Genomic DNA, 18,380 nt, shown 5'->3' with positions numbered 1-18,380 from the left:
GCTGCCAAGCACGAACTCCTGCTTTAAAGGCCCTACTGCTCTTACAGGTTAACGTGGCCCCTGAGAAGGTCCCGTGGGGACATGTTAGCATTCGGTAAGATCCATGTCCTGCCTGATGAAGGAGGCCAACCTGAGATGGAAAGCAGAGCTGGGTCACTGCGCAGGGTGCAGTTCCCAGCCCACTCCTGGTGCAGCCCTCACTAATGTTGTGTGATGTTGTGTCCTTCATCCTAGCAGGGTGCGTGCTATGGCTTATAGACGGTGCCAAGGAATTGCTCTTACCGGGCCCACATGAGCAGAACTCGAGAACTCGAGCACTGTTGTGCTCCTCGAGGTGAGGCCTCTGCCCTCTCCCACTGTTCAGCTCCCTGGGCAATAATCTGCCTGGGGGCAGCTGGGGCTGCTGGTCCTTTCCATGGAAAACCATGGAAAAGGTGGCAGCATGGGCAAGGACCAGCAGCCCCCCGTTGTGCAAATGGCAGTCCTGCCAGGTGTCTTACGGTTTCTCAGGAATTTGAATGATCCAGACTTTAATCCGGTGCAGGAAATGATTTACTTGCCCGTTTATAGACATCTCAGGGGGTTTATATTATCAGTGGTAAGGACTTACAAATTTCTGTACTTGGAAAGAAAACTTCATCTGTTATTTAACTCCCATATATGATACCACGTATTTAAGGAAAAACATTCCCACCGTGAAGGTGCTCAGACTCTGGAACTGCTTGCCAACATAATCTGCAGCTTTTGAGACAATGAAAACTCAACCAGACAAGGATCTGAGCATCTTGATGCAACTGGGTTTGCTCTGAGTAGAGGGTTTGACTAGTTCACTTTAAAGGTTGCTTCCAAAACAAATTATTCTTGAATATCTCCCGTCTGGACGCCCACTTGGGCAAGCTGCTCTAGGGAACCTGCTTTGGCATGGGGGTTGGACCCGATGATCTCTTGAGGTCCCTTCCAACCCCTACAGTTCTGTGATTCTGCGACAGACCCCTCTGAGCAATGAATGACACAACAGCAGGCACAGGCATTGTGGACAACACCGTGCCCCCCCGTGCACCAGAACAGGGCAGGGCTGGCAGCTCGCTGCCCCATAAAACGAAGGTGATGCAGGCAAAGCAGCAGGATAAAAGAGCATGGGGGCAACTGCTGACGACTTCAGCTTACCCATAGCCCTAAAAACACAGGCTCCTGGAGGCAGCAGCATGCCTGGGGACCGGGAAGGATGGGGTTGTGCAGTGGTGGTTACACATCCCTGGGAGAGCATCAGCAGGTGGTGCACAACCACCTTGCTTCTCCCCTCTGCTGGCCACCAGTGCCCTGCCAGTCTGCCCCACTACGGACAGTGCTGTGGTGCTGGAACCCACTCGCAGGACTGCTATCTCTGGTCTAGAGCTGAAAATTAAATTAAAACTGCGACAGGGACAGTTAATTAAAGCAGATTAGTGTGAGACTAATTAGGGACGCTGACACTGCAACCATCAAGCCCTGTGTTGTTAATTAGCTGTTCATTAATGTCAGCTCCCTGTTCACTACAGAAATATGAACTGCCTATCTCCTGGGCCTCACCGCACAGCCGAGCACCGCTTGGTCTCCTCGGAGGAGAGAAATGCCCAGTGTCCACATCACCCCCCAGCAAGGCCCTTGCCAGGAACCAGAACAGAGACATCATCGCCACTGACAGCAAAGTGCTGTCACCATCCTGTGCCACCAGCACCACCACCCAGCAGGCAGACACTGCCACCGCAAGCAGCCCCACACCCCTGCACTGCCTGTGAGCATCTGCCATGTCCCTCATCACTGGCCACCACCGTCCCCCGTGCCACTGCCAGGGAGCCCAGCGGTGGACAGCACCCACCTTTACCACTAGGACTGGCACCCAGTGTCTTCCACATCCATAACTCGGCAGGGGACGGGCAGGACCACCCTTGTTTTATATAGGGAGCACGCATGCGGTGCTGAAGGGAGCTCAGTAGGGCTGTAGGGTGAACACACAGGCCACAGGAAGCAAAGGCCAGGCTTTAGGGAGCGCAGGTAGAGCTGAAGGGAGCACCCATTGGGGCTGTAGGGAGCACAAGCAGGCTGTAGGAAGCATGCACAGGCTGCGGAGAGCACAAACAGGCTGTAGGAAGCATGCACAGGCTGCGGAGAGCACAAACAGGCTGTAGGAAGCATGCTCAGGCTGTAGGGAGCACAAACAGGCTGTAGGAAGCACAAACAGGCTGTAGGAAGCATGCACAGGCTGTAGGAAACACAAACGGGGCTGTAGGGAGCACCAACAGGCTGTAGGGAGCAAAGGCTGTAAGACAGCAAGCATGCAGGCTATAGTAAGCACATATCATGGTGTACAGAGCACACATGGGACTGTATGGAGCACACAACAATCTCTAGACAGCGTACCGGGCTATAGGGAACATACACTGGGAGCAGCAGGGAGCACAAATGGGCTGTACAGGCTGCAGGGGGCACACACAGGGCTGCAGGGGGCACACAATTGTTTGTGGACAGCACACACTGAGCTACAGGGAACACAGAGTGCCATAGGGAGCACAGGTGGGTTGTAGGGTGAACACAAAGGCCATAGGGAGCACACATGGGATGTAGGTAGCACAGACGAGCTGCAGCTATCTCAGCGGTGAGTGCTGAGCAGCCACTCATGGAACCACTCCTGCAAAGCAGTCTTACTGTGCCTGCCAAGGAGCTGGGCACCCAGGTCCTGCCCAATTCAGCCCTGAGCACCCGACCCCCTTCGTTCCCCAGCTCCTCAGCACAACTGCAGATGGCCTCCTCTACCCTGCAGGGTAAACTCTGTGACAGCAGAGCATTGATCCACACAAAGTGTCTCCCAAATGCATCACAGCTGCCAGGCTGAAACAGCTCAAAAAACATGCAACCATCCAGCCTCCACGCTCAGGCTCCGCACACACAGAGACACTTTCCACCATGCAAATACGAGCTCCTTCCCTCCAGGGTCAAGCTGTGTTTCACATCTCAACCTGGAAGAAACAACGAGGATGCTCATGCCTTCTACTTTACCCTGCATCCTGCTCCGGCAATGCCGAAGCGTCTTTGTGTGATGCATTCATCACCTTTAGCCAGCTCCGCGGAAAAAAAGTGTCTCGTGTCTGGTGCGAACTGGTGCTGGGGTAGGAGCTAAGTGAAGACGTCCTAATGGGAAGCAATCAGACTCCGCTGGTTCTCCTCCCCCAGAGCATATTTAGAGCTTTCAGAAGGAAACAAAACTTGTTTATCTTAACGCTAATCAATTTATAGCAATGAAAATAAAACCCATTAGGAGCCATTCCCCATTTGAGTTTCAAAGAGGCTTCTGACCCCAGGAGGCTCTGAGCTGATTGATTAGAAATTTCTGACACTAATGTGTGTCTTCGAAGGGTCCAGTGTGGCTTTAATTCCTCTCTCCTGAGACCCTGCTCGTGTGTTAACATCTGTCAGCCCCTTCCTGCACTTAGGGGAGGGGAAAATTCATGAGCATACTGAGTTGCATGGCACAGCTGGGGAGAAGGCAGCATTTGCCGGCTTAAACAGCTTCCTCAAATCCTTTGGGGCAAATCATTTGCATGATCCTTTTCTCCTTGGGCAAAAAGCCGGAGTGCACCAAGAAATAAAAAGCACTGATGCAGAGTGGAGACAGCAGGTGGAGTGGCTAAAACCCAGGGCTGGGATTTCAACTTCGGCGTCCCAACTTTGCCCCTGACTCTGTGTCCTTGGGCAAGTCACCCCCTGCTCTGCACAGGGGTAACAGCAGGGCACAAACAGCGAAGGAACATACAGGAAAGATGATTTTTTATGTGCAGCTGGAGAGAAATGTAGCGAGGAGCCTTCGTCCTTCGGGATGGAGCATACTTGGCCCACCAGCCTCAAGTGTACTGTACTATGGTATGTATGGTATAAACATTTGTCTCCAGCTTGGGACAGAGTTAAGGCACAGAAACCATCGCTCCTGGCAGAGTCCTGCACGGCCAGGGGACAGAGGCTGTGCGCGAGCACAGAGGATGGTGGCACACACCGCCGCCAGAGTCACTTGCTGGAGCTGGACGAATGCAGCCAGGCAAGAAAGAATTTATTTATTTATTTATTTATTTTTGGCAGAGAGGTTGAAATAATTGATCCAGCGGTGGAAGGATTCTGTCACTTGAGCTGTTTAAACCAGGCCTGGAGACCTCTCCGCGTGCTCTGGCTCAGCGAGGAGCCCTGGAAGGGGAAGGTCTCCTGGCTTTGCTGGGCAGAACAGAGCGGGTGGGGGGGGGACATCGGGGGGGCTGAGCCGGCCAGGCTGCTGGGACGCTGGAGAGCAGGAGTCGTGATGCCTGACAGACCCCAGAGCTACGGGGTCAGGGACGGACGCTGGCTATCTCACAGCACTGCAGAAGGGTCGTTGCACTGCTGGTGAGGGCCAGGAGGCCAGGCTCGTTCCCACAGCCTCCTTTTCAGGACTGCAAACTCCTTTGCTGCCACGTTTCTTTGTTCAGTGCAAAAAACGGAGGGTGGCTGTGCGTGTATGCAAACACGTTCGGGCTAAGTGTGTATGCACGGTCACGTGCATCTGCAACGGGGCGATCGATTCGGGGCCAGCACAGAAACAGCATAATCCCTTGCACACTCTCCCATCTGTACAAAGAAAAGGGGTGGAGAACAGGTGGGAGGAGAAGGGGGTAAATCTGTACGCACAAAGGGCACGCAGGAAGGGCAGCGAAGGCCAGCGGGAGCCAGTCCCTCTGCAGCCAGCTGGCTCCCAGCTGCCTCCACCGTGGCCCTGCAGCTTGCCCTTACCTCTCACCAAAAAAGCCCCTCCGTGGCCTCCTCAGGCAGGACCGACTGCTTCTCACTTTCAGCAGATTAAAGTAGCTAATCTAGTTAATGAAAGCAGCTCAGCCTCAACGAGCCGCGCTCCTCCGCAGCGTGTTGCTGGGTCACTGGGAGATCGAGCATGCAAGGCGTGCGAGGCTGAGCCCGGGACTCATCCGGAGCTGTTGGTCTCTGCCCCCAGCTCGTCCAGGAGATAATCAGCTAGGTTCATCACACCCCGTGGAGCCGTGGCCCTGGGCCTCACCTGCAGGAGAGAAATTGGTCTGGGGACCGCAGGGCCAGCGGGAGCGGAGCTCGACGGGAGCGAACACGATGCAGCAGCAGCAGGGGGGTTCGCAGGGGTCCCTGCCATGGTGAGAGCCCCTCTGCCACTGCGGTGAGGCTGCAAACCCTCAGAGGTGCTCTGGCAGATGCCGTGGGCTTGGCTCAGGGCAAAACACAACGGACAACACGTCCGAAGGAGCCCTGTGGCTCGTGCAGTCTAAGGTAACAGCTCTCCTACTGACAGGCTGTGTCCCTCCACCTCGGAAAACCAGGCTCCAGGCTTCAACCCACGGGGCAGGGGAAGAGGCGTCCCCCTCTGCAGGCAGGAATCACTGCCAGCACGGCCAGATTTCGCGTCCCTTTGAACACCTCCCTCCTTTTCCACCGGTATCTCCTTCTGGGCCAGGCGGGCAGACCACTGCCCATGGCTCACGAGCCCAGCACCCACGGCGCCGGCAGTGGACAGGGGGTGCAGGAACGGCTGCGGGCAGTGCCTGCACGCTGGTCCCCTTGGGTTGCTGCTGAGATGAAACTGCTGCAGCTCTCGCAGACACAGAGACGCGGTGGGCCTTCTCAAACCCCTGCACCAACCGATATTTCTACGGCTTGGCACAGACCTGGGGGCTCTGCATCCTGGGGACCATAAACTCTGCCCAGCTGAGCTCCTGAGTTTCATCTAGCTGTGCTTTGCTGAACCTGTTCGCTTGTCTTTGGCTAAGGCCAAGTGCCCAGAAAATGAACCATCTTGTTTTACATCCTCCAAAACATGAAGAAGTCCCTCTCTTCTCATTAGCTTGCTCTAGTGGTTAATCACTTAGAAACACATGCCTAATTTTTTAATTTGTCTAGCTCCAGTTTAACCCTACCAGTTCTTGTTATACCTTTCCCTGCTAGATTAAAAAGCACTTTAGAGTCTGGTATTTCCTTTTGGTAATCATCTCCCCTCTTAATTTTCTTTCTGAGAAGCTGAACATATTGAGCTCTTTCAAGTCTCTCACGGAAAGGCATTTTTCGGGGCTCTCAGGACCCTGTTTGTATTTCTGTGCAGGTTTATTTCTCATATCCCCCTTGAGCCACGGAGAGCAGACCCAGCTGTCACAGGGTGTTGCTGGGGCGAGCTGGCAGCAGGCTGCAGCTGGCTCCGCGGGGCAGGCGTGCAGTGGCAGCGCTGCATGTCACGAGGAAGGATTTTTCAGGGTGTCTCGGCAGGGCTGGTGGGAAGAGACCTCCGAGGTCTCTGGGTCAGCCTCGGGCTCACCCAAAGGCTGTGCCCAAACACAAACCAGGGCAGCTGTGGCTGTGCGCAGCCAAGTCTTGGAAGTCCCCACGGATGGTGACGTTCAGCCTCTCTTGGGAACTCTCTTAGCTTTTCCCAAAGTCCACCCTGAGCCTCTCAAGCTACAGCTTGCGGCTGTTGTCCCTTCTCATACGATCTGGCACCACTAGTGGCGCCTTAGCTCCATCCTCTTTTAATTGTCCTGCAAAGAGCTATAGCTGTGATTAGATCCTTTCCGCTCCTTCCACCTCACTGAAGTCTCCCTGTGCCAAGCTCCAGCCAAGGGCTAAGCAACCCAGTCAATCCACGCTGCATCCAGCCCTCCCCGGTTCTGCACGGCACGTAATGCAGCCCTCCTCTGCTGGCTGCTCAAACGTGGCAAAGAGGCTCCTGGGCCAGGAGGTAAAGTGGAACCGCTAGGCTAATTGTGGTCAGAGAAATGACACCGAGATCCCCCCCTGGAAGAGAATTCAGCAGGTCCAAACTGAATAAATAAATAAATAAATAAATAAATAAATAAATAAACCGCCATCCAGCAAGAAAAGCCCAGCAACGTGATGCCTTCTCTAGTGGCAGAGGTTCAGACCTAGCTAGGGTGACCAGCCGCTGCTTAATGAACAACATCCCCGCTAGCACACATATCCGCAGCACTGGGCAGGAACACGGACGCTGGGGATGTTGCTCACAGGACAAGGAGCCCCCTCCGAGCACCCTGTGCAGGACACCCACCTGCAGGCTGGAGCAGGGAGCGAAGGGTGATGCGGCATTGTCTCCTGACATCCCCAAAAGAGCCAGGTTTACCACCCTCAAAGAGTGGGTGCTGAGTGACTGGGCAATAATATAGCAATTGAAATTCAGTGGTGACAAAAGGAAACTAATGCACTTGGGTAAAAAGAGCCCTAATTATACAAACACAATGATGGGCACTAAATTAGCTATTAACATGCAGGGAGGAGATCTCGGCAGCACCAGAGATAATTCTCTGAAAACACCAGTTCAAAGCTCATCCATCATCAAAAAAAAAAAAAAAAAAGAGAAAATGTAAGGAATTATTAAGAAAGGAACCCAGCACAAAACAGGAATGCTATTAAGCTGCTGCATGGAGCCACATTTTGAACAGCGTTTGCAGTGGTGGTCACCCTTAGACAAGGTCATGAGGTAGATGATAAAAATGATTAGGGATACAGAGCAGCTTCCATAGGGTGAGTCTATCAAATCAGGACCTTCCGTTTGAAAAGAGCCGACTCGGGGAGGCACACAAAGCCATCAGTAATACAGCAGACATGAATGAGAAATGATTGCTTTCCATTTTTTAAAATATAAGAATGCAAAGTCCAAAAAAAAAAAATCCCTCATGCATAAAACAAAGGATGTATTTTTTTAACACGGTGCATAATTAAATTGCGTAACTTAACTACCGCAAGACACCACCGGCACCGACAATACCAACAGCGTGCCAGAAGCTGGGAGGAAGCAGCACTCCATCCACACCTTGTCTCTCTTACCGTCAGAACTGTGCGGAGGTTGACAAACTGATAAACACCGGGACATTTCTGGGAAGGTCTGCTCACCACACAGCTGAGCCCACAGCACGTGGGACCCCCCTCGCACCGCCCTCCCGGCTGTGCAGACCCAGAAGGGTCTGCCCAGACCCAGCGGGGACGCAGCCTGAAGGATGCCCCCGCTTCTAGAACACCATCCAGCACGGCCTCCTGCTCTGCTACCCCCAAACACCATTTTTTGAACCGAGTTAACAACCTTAGCAGCTGCAATAGGAAGTAGAGGCACTGCCAAATGAGGTGCCTGGCTCTGCTGGGCCGCAGACCGTGGGCTAAGGGCAGTCACAGTCTCCCACGACAGCAGGAAGAACCACGGCACGCCGTAGCACTATGGGCCCATGGATTGTGAACCTGGAGCTCCGGCACCTCGCAGACGTGAATGCTGCAGCTACAGGAGCGTAAGCAAGTTCAGGCTGGCTCTGAAGCCCGGACCTTTGGACGTGCAACAGGTGTCTGACTCCGTACGTCTCCCCCCACCCGTCCTAAATCCACAGCACGGGGCCCGCACGTGCATTAAACCTGTTCTAGGAGGCTGCTCTAACTCTTCAGCACCATTTCTCCTGCTGGCTTTCAAGAGCCTTCTATTGAATAAGAAACCACCCCAAAACAGATCAAAGATGTCCACGGAGAGGCTGTTTAAGGGGAAATAGCTTCTGGGCTTCCCATTTGTGGGGTATGTTTCCCTTCATGCTCAGCCCAGTGATTAGTGCTCACCAGGGAATCAGAGCTGCAAAATGAATCCGAGAAGACAGAGCAGTGTCAGGCTGTTAGTAGCTCAAAAAGGATCTTGGCTCCCCTGAGCCTGAATGCTGAGCACTTACCATTCAGGCCCCAGCGATGGATTTAACAACGAAATGCTTCAAAGGCGTGCAGTGGCCTGCCTGCTAGGAACTCCTGCTCCGATTCCTCCCAGAGGAGACCATTAGCACCTGAAAACGGAGAAGCCGTGGCCTTGGCCGCAGCATCTGGGGTTGGATGCTTCTCTGCAGAGCAATGCTAGATCCATAGGAGAGCCAGGGCTACGAGACAGCTTCACGCACAGCCACTGTGCTGAGGCTCGTATTTTTGGAAACAGCATCCCCGAGGACTGCAGTGGATGCTGCTTGTTCTTGAGCCAGCCCTGACTGTTTTGGAAAGTTTGGTTAAGCTCCACTTGGCTGCCTCTGAGTTATTCAAGCACAGAAACAGGGGTTATTGGTTGCAGGAGGTTTCGGATTTTTTTTTTTTTTTTCTGAGCACAGTTCAGTCAAGAAAGCACAAATCTGGCCTGCCTGGTGCAGTTCCTGCAGGGAGGCAAAGCAGCCTCTTGAGACGCGGCTAACTTAGCAGAGCACTGTGTAAAAGCAGATACTCAGAGCTCACAGCCGTGGTCCGACCAGCCCCGTCTCTGCAGCTGGGGCAAAAGCCACCTTCACTGCAGCTCAGACGCCTCCGCCGTCATTCACCCCTCCTTCCTTTCTCTTCATACCTCTGGCAGAAGCCACTCACTGAGAACCACGGCGCCGCGTGCCGCTTTACCCCACGGGAGGTTTTGCAGGAAAAGCTGGATGAGGACAGGCAGTGCTGCTCCAGGCTGCCCTGCGGAGGCCGTGCAAGCTTTTCTGCGCGCACCTCCACACACCCTGGATGCTCGGGAGCCTGGGGTGCCCCCCCTCTTCAGCTGCTCTAGCCGTAATGCCGATAATAAGGAAACCTCCGCGCGTCTCCAGGGAAGCGGGACTCGGAGAGGGGCACAAAGCCTCCCGCAGCTGTGTGTTTGCAAACAACCCAGCTGAGCTGTGAAGAGGGGCTGAAAGCAGTAATTGTCTTTAATTAAAGGAGGTTGGAGGCATCTCAAGCTTTGACAAAAGACTTTCCCAGCCTGCTAGCAGCTCCAGCACTCATCACTGCTGCAGCCACCACCGGGCCCGCAGGTTGAAACGCGGCGTGGGACGTGGGCACGCCGGCCAAAGGGTGCGGATGCGCTGGTGCCAGCATGCGGCCAGGGCAGTGCCACAAACCCACCGGGCACGAAAGGACAATAATCCCTGGGGATCGCATCTCCTGAACTGTGCAGGACATCTGAGATCTGTGGCTGTGTCAGGAGCCAGCAGCTGCCTGAAGGTGCCCCCTCCCCAGAGAAGCTGCGATGCGCAGGGCAGTGCGGCAGAGGCTACGGAGCAAGCACAAAGATACTGCTGCAGCTCCTCCCAGGGTAATTAAACCGGCTCGTTAGCAAGCTACCCAGGTGGGCAGTGCTATCGCTGTGCTGCATCCAGCACCCTGCAAGCTCACCTTGGGCTAAGCAGACCTCGCACCCACGAGCTGCCAGCCGTGCACGCTTACTGAGCTGCCACCTTGCTCCCGGCTGCTCTGTGCTGCCGGGATGCTGCAGGCAAGCTCAGGCTATTGAAATTGCCTCCTTCCCTCTCTTCCACTCTCAGGGTCTCAGCTTCAGCACACCGCTGACGGTGCCAAGGGAGGGCACACGTTGCCCACGACCCCGCTGGTTTCTTCCCTCCCACCCATGTTTGCTTTTGCCCCTCCAGCACTGCAGCGCGCGGGAGATCCCGGTTCTGGTTTCCATAGGAACATATGAGCAATACGGACAAATCCCTGCCAGGGCTCCTGATAAGGTCCGGAGGGCCAAATGAACCCCAAAGTCATCAAAGTGTGCGTGGACTGTGTGTGAAGTGCATGTGTATTCAGCTTGACATATCCGCGACGAAGAACCATGCGCGGTCCTCATGCATATATTTTCGCCTGGGAAATCCTGGAAAGAGCAGCCGTGCTCTAATTCAAGAGAAACAAAAACAAACTGGGATCGGTTCCATCTGAGCCAGACAGCAGAAACCTTTCCAGAAGCAAAAAAAAAAAGACCATTTCTAATTATAGGCTATCCTGTAGATACATACACTTAGGTTTCTCACTCTATTTGCAAATTAACCATACTCATGGTGGCAACGCGATTAAGCAGCGGCATGACAAAGTTCCTCTTCCAGCCTCCTAATCCTCTTCAGAAATGAGAAGAAACAGTGTAAGCAATAAGAGAGGGCAAAATGGTCTGCCCTGCCACTTCCAGTGCCACAGACCTTTTGCAGGTCCTAAGGCTGGGATTCACACAGCCGCAGATGGAAGATCATGCTTGAGAAAGTCCAGAGACGTTTTTCTTACAACAGCTACCGCGTCTCTTATTCTTCAGTCAATGCCACAGGTCCACTCCCAGGGTGCAAATTGAGAGTAAAACACTAACATTACTGCACGGATCAACGTCTGAGCTGACAGTAATGGCATAACCACCGTGCTGGTGAAGGTGACTGAGAATTACAGCAAGGGCATCAGTCACCTCCTCTGAACAAGAGGAAGGGTGGCGAGGCACCACACACCATGAGGTGCGCGCTGTGGACTGCAGGTAGCTCTGCAAAGGCAATGCAGTGGTAAATGAAGGCATTTTTAGTCCATACTCGGGGTGCACAGCAGATAAAGGTGAACGAGAAGCTCGTCTGGGTGCGAGTCATTCCCCAAGTGTTTCTCTTGTTCCTGTTTTCCCCGCATCTACTGCTTCTGGTTTGTTAACTAGGGATGCACATACACACTGACAGGGCCAGAATTAATTTCACTTGCCCCACAGAGTATTACCAGGAAAGGCCTGCAGCTTTAGTGCTTTCCCTACAGGAAACCTTCATGCCTTCAGCTCCGGGAATCCTCCAGGTGATGGCTGGCAGAAGAGAGCAGCTCCGGCATCTCTCTGGCTGGTCAGCCTGAGGCATAACCTCCTCCCTCATCGCACCTCCCTGCAAACGAAACTCTGCGCTGGAGGCTCCTGAGCCATTTGGAAGACTGCACACTTCAGCACTAGAAGAAACAAGCAGGTTACGTGCCCAAGCAATGCTCTTCATCATGGTCACAGTGATACATGTCCGGAGAATTGTCACTTGTGCGCAAGACTGGAGGGACAAGGAGAGGAGAAGAGAGAAAGGGACAGAGGAAAGCTCATTCTGTGGCAGTGCTCATGGAAAGAGGCTGGTTTCCACTGACACTGAAAAGCCTCCAGAGAGATCAGCACCAAGACCTTTGGGATCCCTCGTTAAGGGTGTGATGCCCAGCAGTGCCTCGTGTCCTGCCTGTCCCTCGGTGTTCCCCATGCACGGGTACTTCAGGCCGCTGCACTGGGCACCAGCCCAAATCTGTGAGCTCTGCACAGTCCAGGAGAGCGAAGACACGATTTTCTCTCGTGAAGGACAGGGAGAAAGGTGGAACAGCGTGATGGAAACCACTGGCTGGTGTCTGAAAGCCTGCATTGCTGCACAGACCATTTCCATGCCTCTGCAGAAAGCCTCCTGGAGAGATGATGCCATAAAAAGGCAGATATAGTGCATTTAATAGATGGTGCTGTTTGCTGTTTGACGAATATTATCTGTTGCTACAGCCTCTTCAGAAGTCACTATGGTCTTTTGAAATGCCATCCAGACTGGAAGAACTACCATTTGGAGAAAAGCATCCATGTTACTCTATTTTATGGGCTCCACTTCAGGCTGCACTTTAATTCTCAATAATCTTGAGGGTTTGGGCATTTTGATAGTTTGAGATGAATAGAGCCTTTATCATGTGTCCATATATTTTCACTATTCCTGCCTCCTGTCACAGCTGCAGGTGTAACAACCACGGTGCTTCTGGGATCACAATGTTTTGAAAAGAAATTGCTAGCTTTGGTTTCAGACTTGAAAACAGTCTTCTTGACCACAGGGTCTCCATGAGCTCTGAATGTGACAATAGCCTCAAAGTGCAAAAAAAAAAAAAGACTTTGAAAGCGTGAGCTTGCTGTCCCTGAAAACCATCAGTGCCCATCTAATGAAGAACCAGGCCCTCTCTCAGAGGGCATTCTGAATTTGCCCTGCACGCTCCCTCTGGGCCCACCTCCTCCCCACAGACCCCTGGCTGCCTCTGCAGAATCTCGGTGCCCCCTTGGAGGGGCGAGGGGGCTCTGCTGGATGTGACTACAGCGAGGGGAAGCCAGCCACCCCCCAGCACCATTAATTAATAGCCAGCGATCTGTCTCCGATTGCAGCATCGGTTGCATCTCACAGCATCAGTTGCATCGCACACCTCGCGTTCTTCCCCAGCCCTGCACCTCTGGCCCTAGACGAAGCATCGCAGTCATCTGAAAATTCATTTCAGCTGCCAGAAAAATGAGATGTGCATGAACACAGGATCACGCGCTTCTGAATAAAGCCCCGGACACCTGCTGTTGGTGGGGCCTGGCTTGCTGCAAGCTCGGCAGCATGCGGGCATCCCTCACTGCCCCGCAGTGCAGCTCAGCCCTGCAGCCCCAGGCCTCCCTGCAGTGCAACGTTGTGCCAGCAGTGGCTTGGAGCTTTGGTCGTATTTCAACACAAATTGGGTTGCACGGACTTGGTGCAAACAAAACTTCAGAGCTGCTTTCTGCTCTGCAAAGGCTGCAAGAGTCAGAGCCCCTTTGGGCTGCTGGAGCCATGAGAATGGGCTTTTTGACACCAGGAGCAGAGCTAACACGCCAGTTTACCTTCAAGGTAAATTAGATATAAACTGTTCAAAGTCCAAAAATCTAACTTACTGCCAAGGACCCCAGGGTGATGGTAACCTGATGCTTGGCAGGTGTCATTTCAACCCACCAAAACAAGGAAAAGCTCTGTCTTTGAAGACCTGGTTTCAGAGATACGGAAAGGTTTTGCAGGAGTCACCTACCTGCAGAACACATGGTGTTCACAAGGTCCCCGTGTCGGGTACCTTTCTAAGAAAAAGCTCACTGGATGCAGGACAGTGCACTGAGTTGGCAGCTCCTGGCCTCTGTAGGGTTCTCTCTCTCCTTCACACCCTGCTTTCAAAGATGTTGTGACTTATGGTTTCCTGCTCACACGATACCCTGTCCTCCTTTTCCAATTGTAAGACTATAAATTACTATATTTTGCATACTAAGGGCAGTTTCCCCATTTCTGGGGGCAGACGCAAGCACTCCGACAGCCCCTGTGCAGTCCTGATGGCCAAGATCAGGATGTCAGGAAAAGCAGAACGGGGTGAAGAGCATTTGACCTATGACTCCCACTGCTTAACGCAGGATCTTCCACAGCATCCTTAACACAAATTCCTTCTAGAACAATGCTAAAGCCTGTGGGGTGCTGACCTGCAGCGCCACGTGCTCTTGTGGGCACCAGTGGGAACAAAGCTGGGCTCCGAGGAAAAGCACCCAAGCCATACAGGCACTGGAGCTTCCCTGTCCTTGAGGAAGGACTTCTGCTGGTGCTTTCCAGCACAGAAGTGGTCTGAGGTGCTGGTCCAGAGACTCTTCTGCCGGCAAATGTGCTTCCAGTGCAGTCACAGCTCACCCGGAGCATATGGCAGCACGCGGGGGTCCTGCCCCACAGCACCTGGTGGCCAGGTCCTGCAGCCTGATGGGTTATGCCCTTCTTCCCTGTTTGTTCTCTTTCTAATACCTTTCAAACATTATGGTGTTTGTTTGTTTGTTTGTTTTTCTTTTCTTAGACACTCATTCCTTAAATGAGGGCATTTGCACTGTGTCCTTCGCACCGCTTCTCCCCGCGGTGCCGAAATCACAGCCCCGGCTCACACGAGGTCTGCATATTGCTGGCCGGTGTCACCGTGCCTCAGGTCTCCTTCCAAAAGTACAGCATGCAAAAATGTGTACTTTGGCTCGAACTAATTACATGTTGTTTGTTCTACATAAACACAGCCATCGAGCTAGCTGTGAAACACTTTTGATTCCATTTCCTAACCTTTATGGGGACTTTTATGCATATTTTCCAGTGATATAGTATGTTTCTAAGGCATATGGGGAACAATAAAGAGTTTCCCTGGAGCTAATTAAGCTAATCATGGCTTCTAGATTAAATTTTCTGTAAGTTTTTTACCTTGCATTGCTAAAATTAAATAAAATAACTGTGCTCTTATAGAATGATCATCTGACATCGCACTAACTTTAAATTGGCAGCTCTCTCCAGAGAGAATGTCTGAAGGTATTTCCCAAAACTAAATGCTCAGAATAATCCCTTGGTTTCGGCCCAACTCAGAAAATTTTCAAACGAAAAACACCATCCTTAAAAGCAGCATTTTTTTTTCCAGTTTTCCTCGGATTACATACAATGAAGAATCAGCACTCTTCTAAATTCGGGAAAATGCCCTCCTTGCCTCCCACATCTCTCAGCACCTCGATGCAAACTAAAACCTAATGGCTACTAGTAAAAACACCTTCACTTTATGCTAGTAATGAGTTAAAATCCTGGAAGCCTGGGCTGGGATCCCAGCTATTTATTCCAGTTCCTATTAATGTTTACCACTATTCCCAGAAAAAAAAAAGAAAAAAAAAAGAAAGAAAAAATCTGAGGTCTATGAAGGCAAGAGAGGGAAAGCAGGAAGAAATCAGGCTCTCCCCCTGGGTCCTTCCAGAGGAGTGAGCACAGCTATTCCCAGCTCACATGGGTGTAGCAAGAAGAGGAATGCAGTATTAGATCCAAAACGCTGCTTCATGTGTAAAAATAAATCGGGGGGAATTCTGTTATCTGCACAGATGTGAGCGCCACGAAAGCCCCTGTGCTACGCTGGGGCTCCAGCCTCTGCCCCCAGCCTTCTGCCCCTGGGGCTCAGTGTGGGGCTCTTCGTACCCCTTCACAACAGGGCCAGGAGTGCTCCGAAACAATCCTGACCTTCAAAACTCACACTCATATGCTGGAAAACCGAGTCTGTTCCCCTTCTCCAGGCAGTAAGACCTCTTGTGGAAGGTCTCAGCCCACCTCTTCTTCCCTCTGACTTCCTTTACATGCTGCTGGCTGTTAAAGTCTAGTCCCCCAGCCTTTCCTAGCAGCCTTTCCTGTTCCAAGTGAGTTAGTTGTCTACCTGTTTCCTTCAGCAGCGTTGTCTTTCCCCTGTCCTGGGCCACCTGTGCTCCTCCCTGCCAGGTCAGCATTTCCTGGGGTTTTGGACCACCACAAAAAAAAGCCTCAGCCCCCTCGTCTGCCACCCTCTTGTTCTTATAGGCTCCCTCTGGTTCTACTCCAACCTCCAGAAACCTAAAGACAAGCCAGGAATGTACAGAGAACAGGCTGGCATCTCATCTGGCTCCACGGTGCACCGAACAGGCTCGGTGTATTTAATGCAGAGCAGCTGCAAGCCCCACCACGACCCTAATTGGATTCACAACATGGAGGGGTCAGCAAGTAGAAGGAGGGAGAAGAATCGAAGCGGTGGAAAGAAGGGCTGTACTCCTGCTTCCCAGACAGAAAGGGAGGAGAGGGAGAAGCCCAAAGAGCAGCATCCACAATGACATCGAGCCACTGCAGGCTGGGAGCATTCAAATTGTCAACAGCCCTGCAGAAAAGGCAGACAAATTCCTGTTTTGTACTTGGGAAGAAGCCAGGTGATGTAATCATCTTATAGGATGATGGCGAAATACTTTCCATTCCAGCAGTAACTCAAGATGTTAAATAGCAGCTACTAAAGTTAAACATTGTTAAATCAGTATGTCAGGATAGCATCTACCTAAGAGTTTTTAAAGAGTTGGCTGATGAACCAGCTGACAGCTAATGTTCACTTTCCACATGCCGTGAAATAGTGCAAAGCTTCAGAGAGGTAGGAAAAAGCTATTTGTTAAATGAGGCAGTCGTGGCTATTTTAGGACTGCCACTGCACCACCAGGACCAGTCAAATAAGGATGTGCCAGCTAGGGGATTTGGTCAGCGAAGGATTAAAGGAAGGTAGTAATAGCAGTGCCAATCTATGAACATATATGGGAAACAGATTAAGGCAAATTAGCCTTGTGTGTTTTTTGATGCAATTACAAGATTGGTTGGGAGAGGTAACAGTGTTAACGCAGCGCACCCAAACTTCTGAAGAGCATTTCCCTCGGTAACACACGATATTTTGATTCCGAAATTAGAGGGTCTGCAGACACCGTGGGACATATTCAATGTATTAAAACTTGGCTAGCTGATACTGCTACGGTCTGAGATCTAAGCAGGGAATGTGCAGAGAGCAGGTCTGTTTCTACTAGAGCCAACAGATTTGATTCGTGGCTCTGGGCTATTTAGCATTTTTATCAATGACCCAGGAGAAAGCCCAAAGTGTTCCTAATACAGTTAGCCGATGACATGGAAGTTGTAGTGCGGTAAATACTGAAGGTGATGGGTTACTGATGCACACATGCCTTGGTGAGCTGGGCACCAGCAAGCAGCGTGCATTTCAGTACCAACACGTCAAATCACACCTCTGGGGAACAGGACGCAGGCCACCCCACTTCTCCGCTGGCGGTCCTGCCACGAAGGACAAGGACCCTGCCAGAACAACCCGCTGCAAAGTCATTGCCACAAGGGTTAAAGCAAACCTGGGGTAATAGGGACAGGGAAACCGCAGGGAGGGAGGTGCCATCCTCTCTGGCATTCAAGGGTGGAGGATTACTCTTAGACAGATGAAAGCAGAGTTGTGGGAATGCATGACCTGCTGGACAGAGCTCAGTGGGGTCCAAGTGCCAGGCACAGTCAGGACTGGGGGGGGATTGGTAAGGGGGGAGGGATGGGTAAGGGGGGGGGAGCAGGAACAACCACTGGAAGCATTTAACGGGTAATTCTCCTTCTCTGGAAACATTTACATCACAATTGGCTGTATCTGCTCTAGCTCAACCAGGAATGCTTCCTGTAAGAACTTAATTACCCCTAGGGCCTTGCAATTTATTGGCTGGGTCCAGCATTATCAGTTGAGGCCCAGAACCAAAACAGGCATGGAGCCATAAATAGCCCCGTATCTTCAAAACATCACGTACATATGGGACGTGATCACGAGACTGCAAGAACATCGGGAAGACGCAGCCCCTCTGAGCGCGCTTCTCCAAACTGTCGGCACAGGCCTGGCCCCACACCGAAACCCAACGCAGCACAGCGGGACCAAGCCCACGGCTGAGTAATCCCAAAGGCTTCTGCTTTTCGAGGTGGATTCAGGCTAGGTCAGCTCGGTGTGGAGGTGGGCTGGTGTGGTGGCACCAGGCTGGGGTTGCTTGTGGAGCTGGACAGGAGCAGCACTGGGCAGGCTGACGACACAACATCCTCCATCCTGGCTCTCCGTGCCAGGGAAGGAGCAGGAAGCAGGCTGTGCAGGCTCTTCCCCTGCCTCCCCCCTCATGGTGGGACACGCTGTTGGGCGCTCAGGCTCCCCCCCAGGCATGGCCCTGCTCAACCCTGAGCTGGAGAAGGCAGATGGCAACCTGGATCTTCTACAGACCACTTAGGTGACCAGGTTTCTCCTCTTCTCAGCACGTCACCGGTCTCCCCACCTCACTATTGCTCTGAGCTCCTCTCCTCAGATATGCCCGTGACCCTAAGGGACGCCGCCGTGCGTCTCACAGCAAGAGAGCCCCACCACCAGCTCCCGCGGGACAAAACCACCCCGTCACCACGGCAAGGCTGGGGCTCCCCACGCTCGGTGCTATACGAGTG

General features: G+C 52.5%; 1 protein-coding gene and 1 long non-coding RNA gene across 3 annotated transcripts in view; both read right to left on the bottom strand.

The window, feature by feature from the left end:
• EPHB2 (EPH receptor B2) overlaps positions 1–18,380 on the bottom strand; it is a 134,957-nt gene that overhangs the window by 65,890 nt on the left and 50,687 nt on the right. The window lies entirely within an intron of this gene.
• On the bottom strand, positions 4,314–17,737 carry LOC310883026. Its single transcript, XR_014573290.1, has 2 exons — positions 8,748–17,737; positions 4,314–5,071 (listed from the first exon to the last, which is right to left on the bottom strand). It is a non-coding gene; the product is annotated as an uncharacterized lncRNA (long non-coding RNA).

The sequence above is a fragment of the Anser anser genome, assembly GCF_964211835.1.
Source record: "Anser anser genome assembly, chromosome: 17".
In the NCBI taxonomy this organism is placed as follows: Eukaryota; Metazoa; Chordata; class Aves; order Anseriformes; family Anatidae; genus Anser; species Anser anser.
The sequence above is the reverse complement of the archived record's forward strand: the minus strand, read 5'-3'. Positions and strand labels throughout refer to the sequence as shown.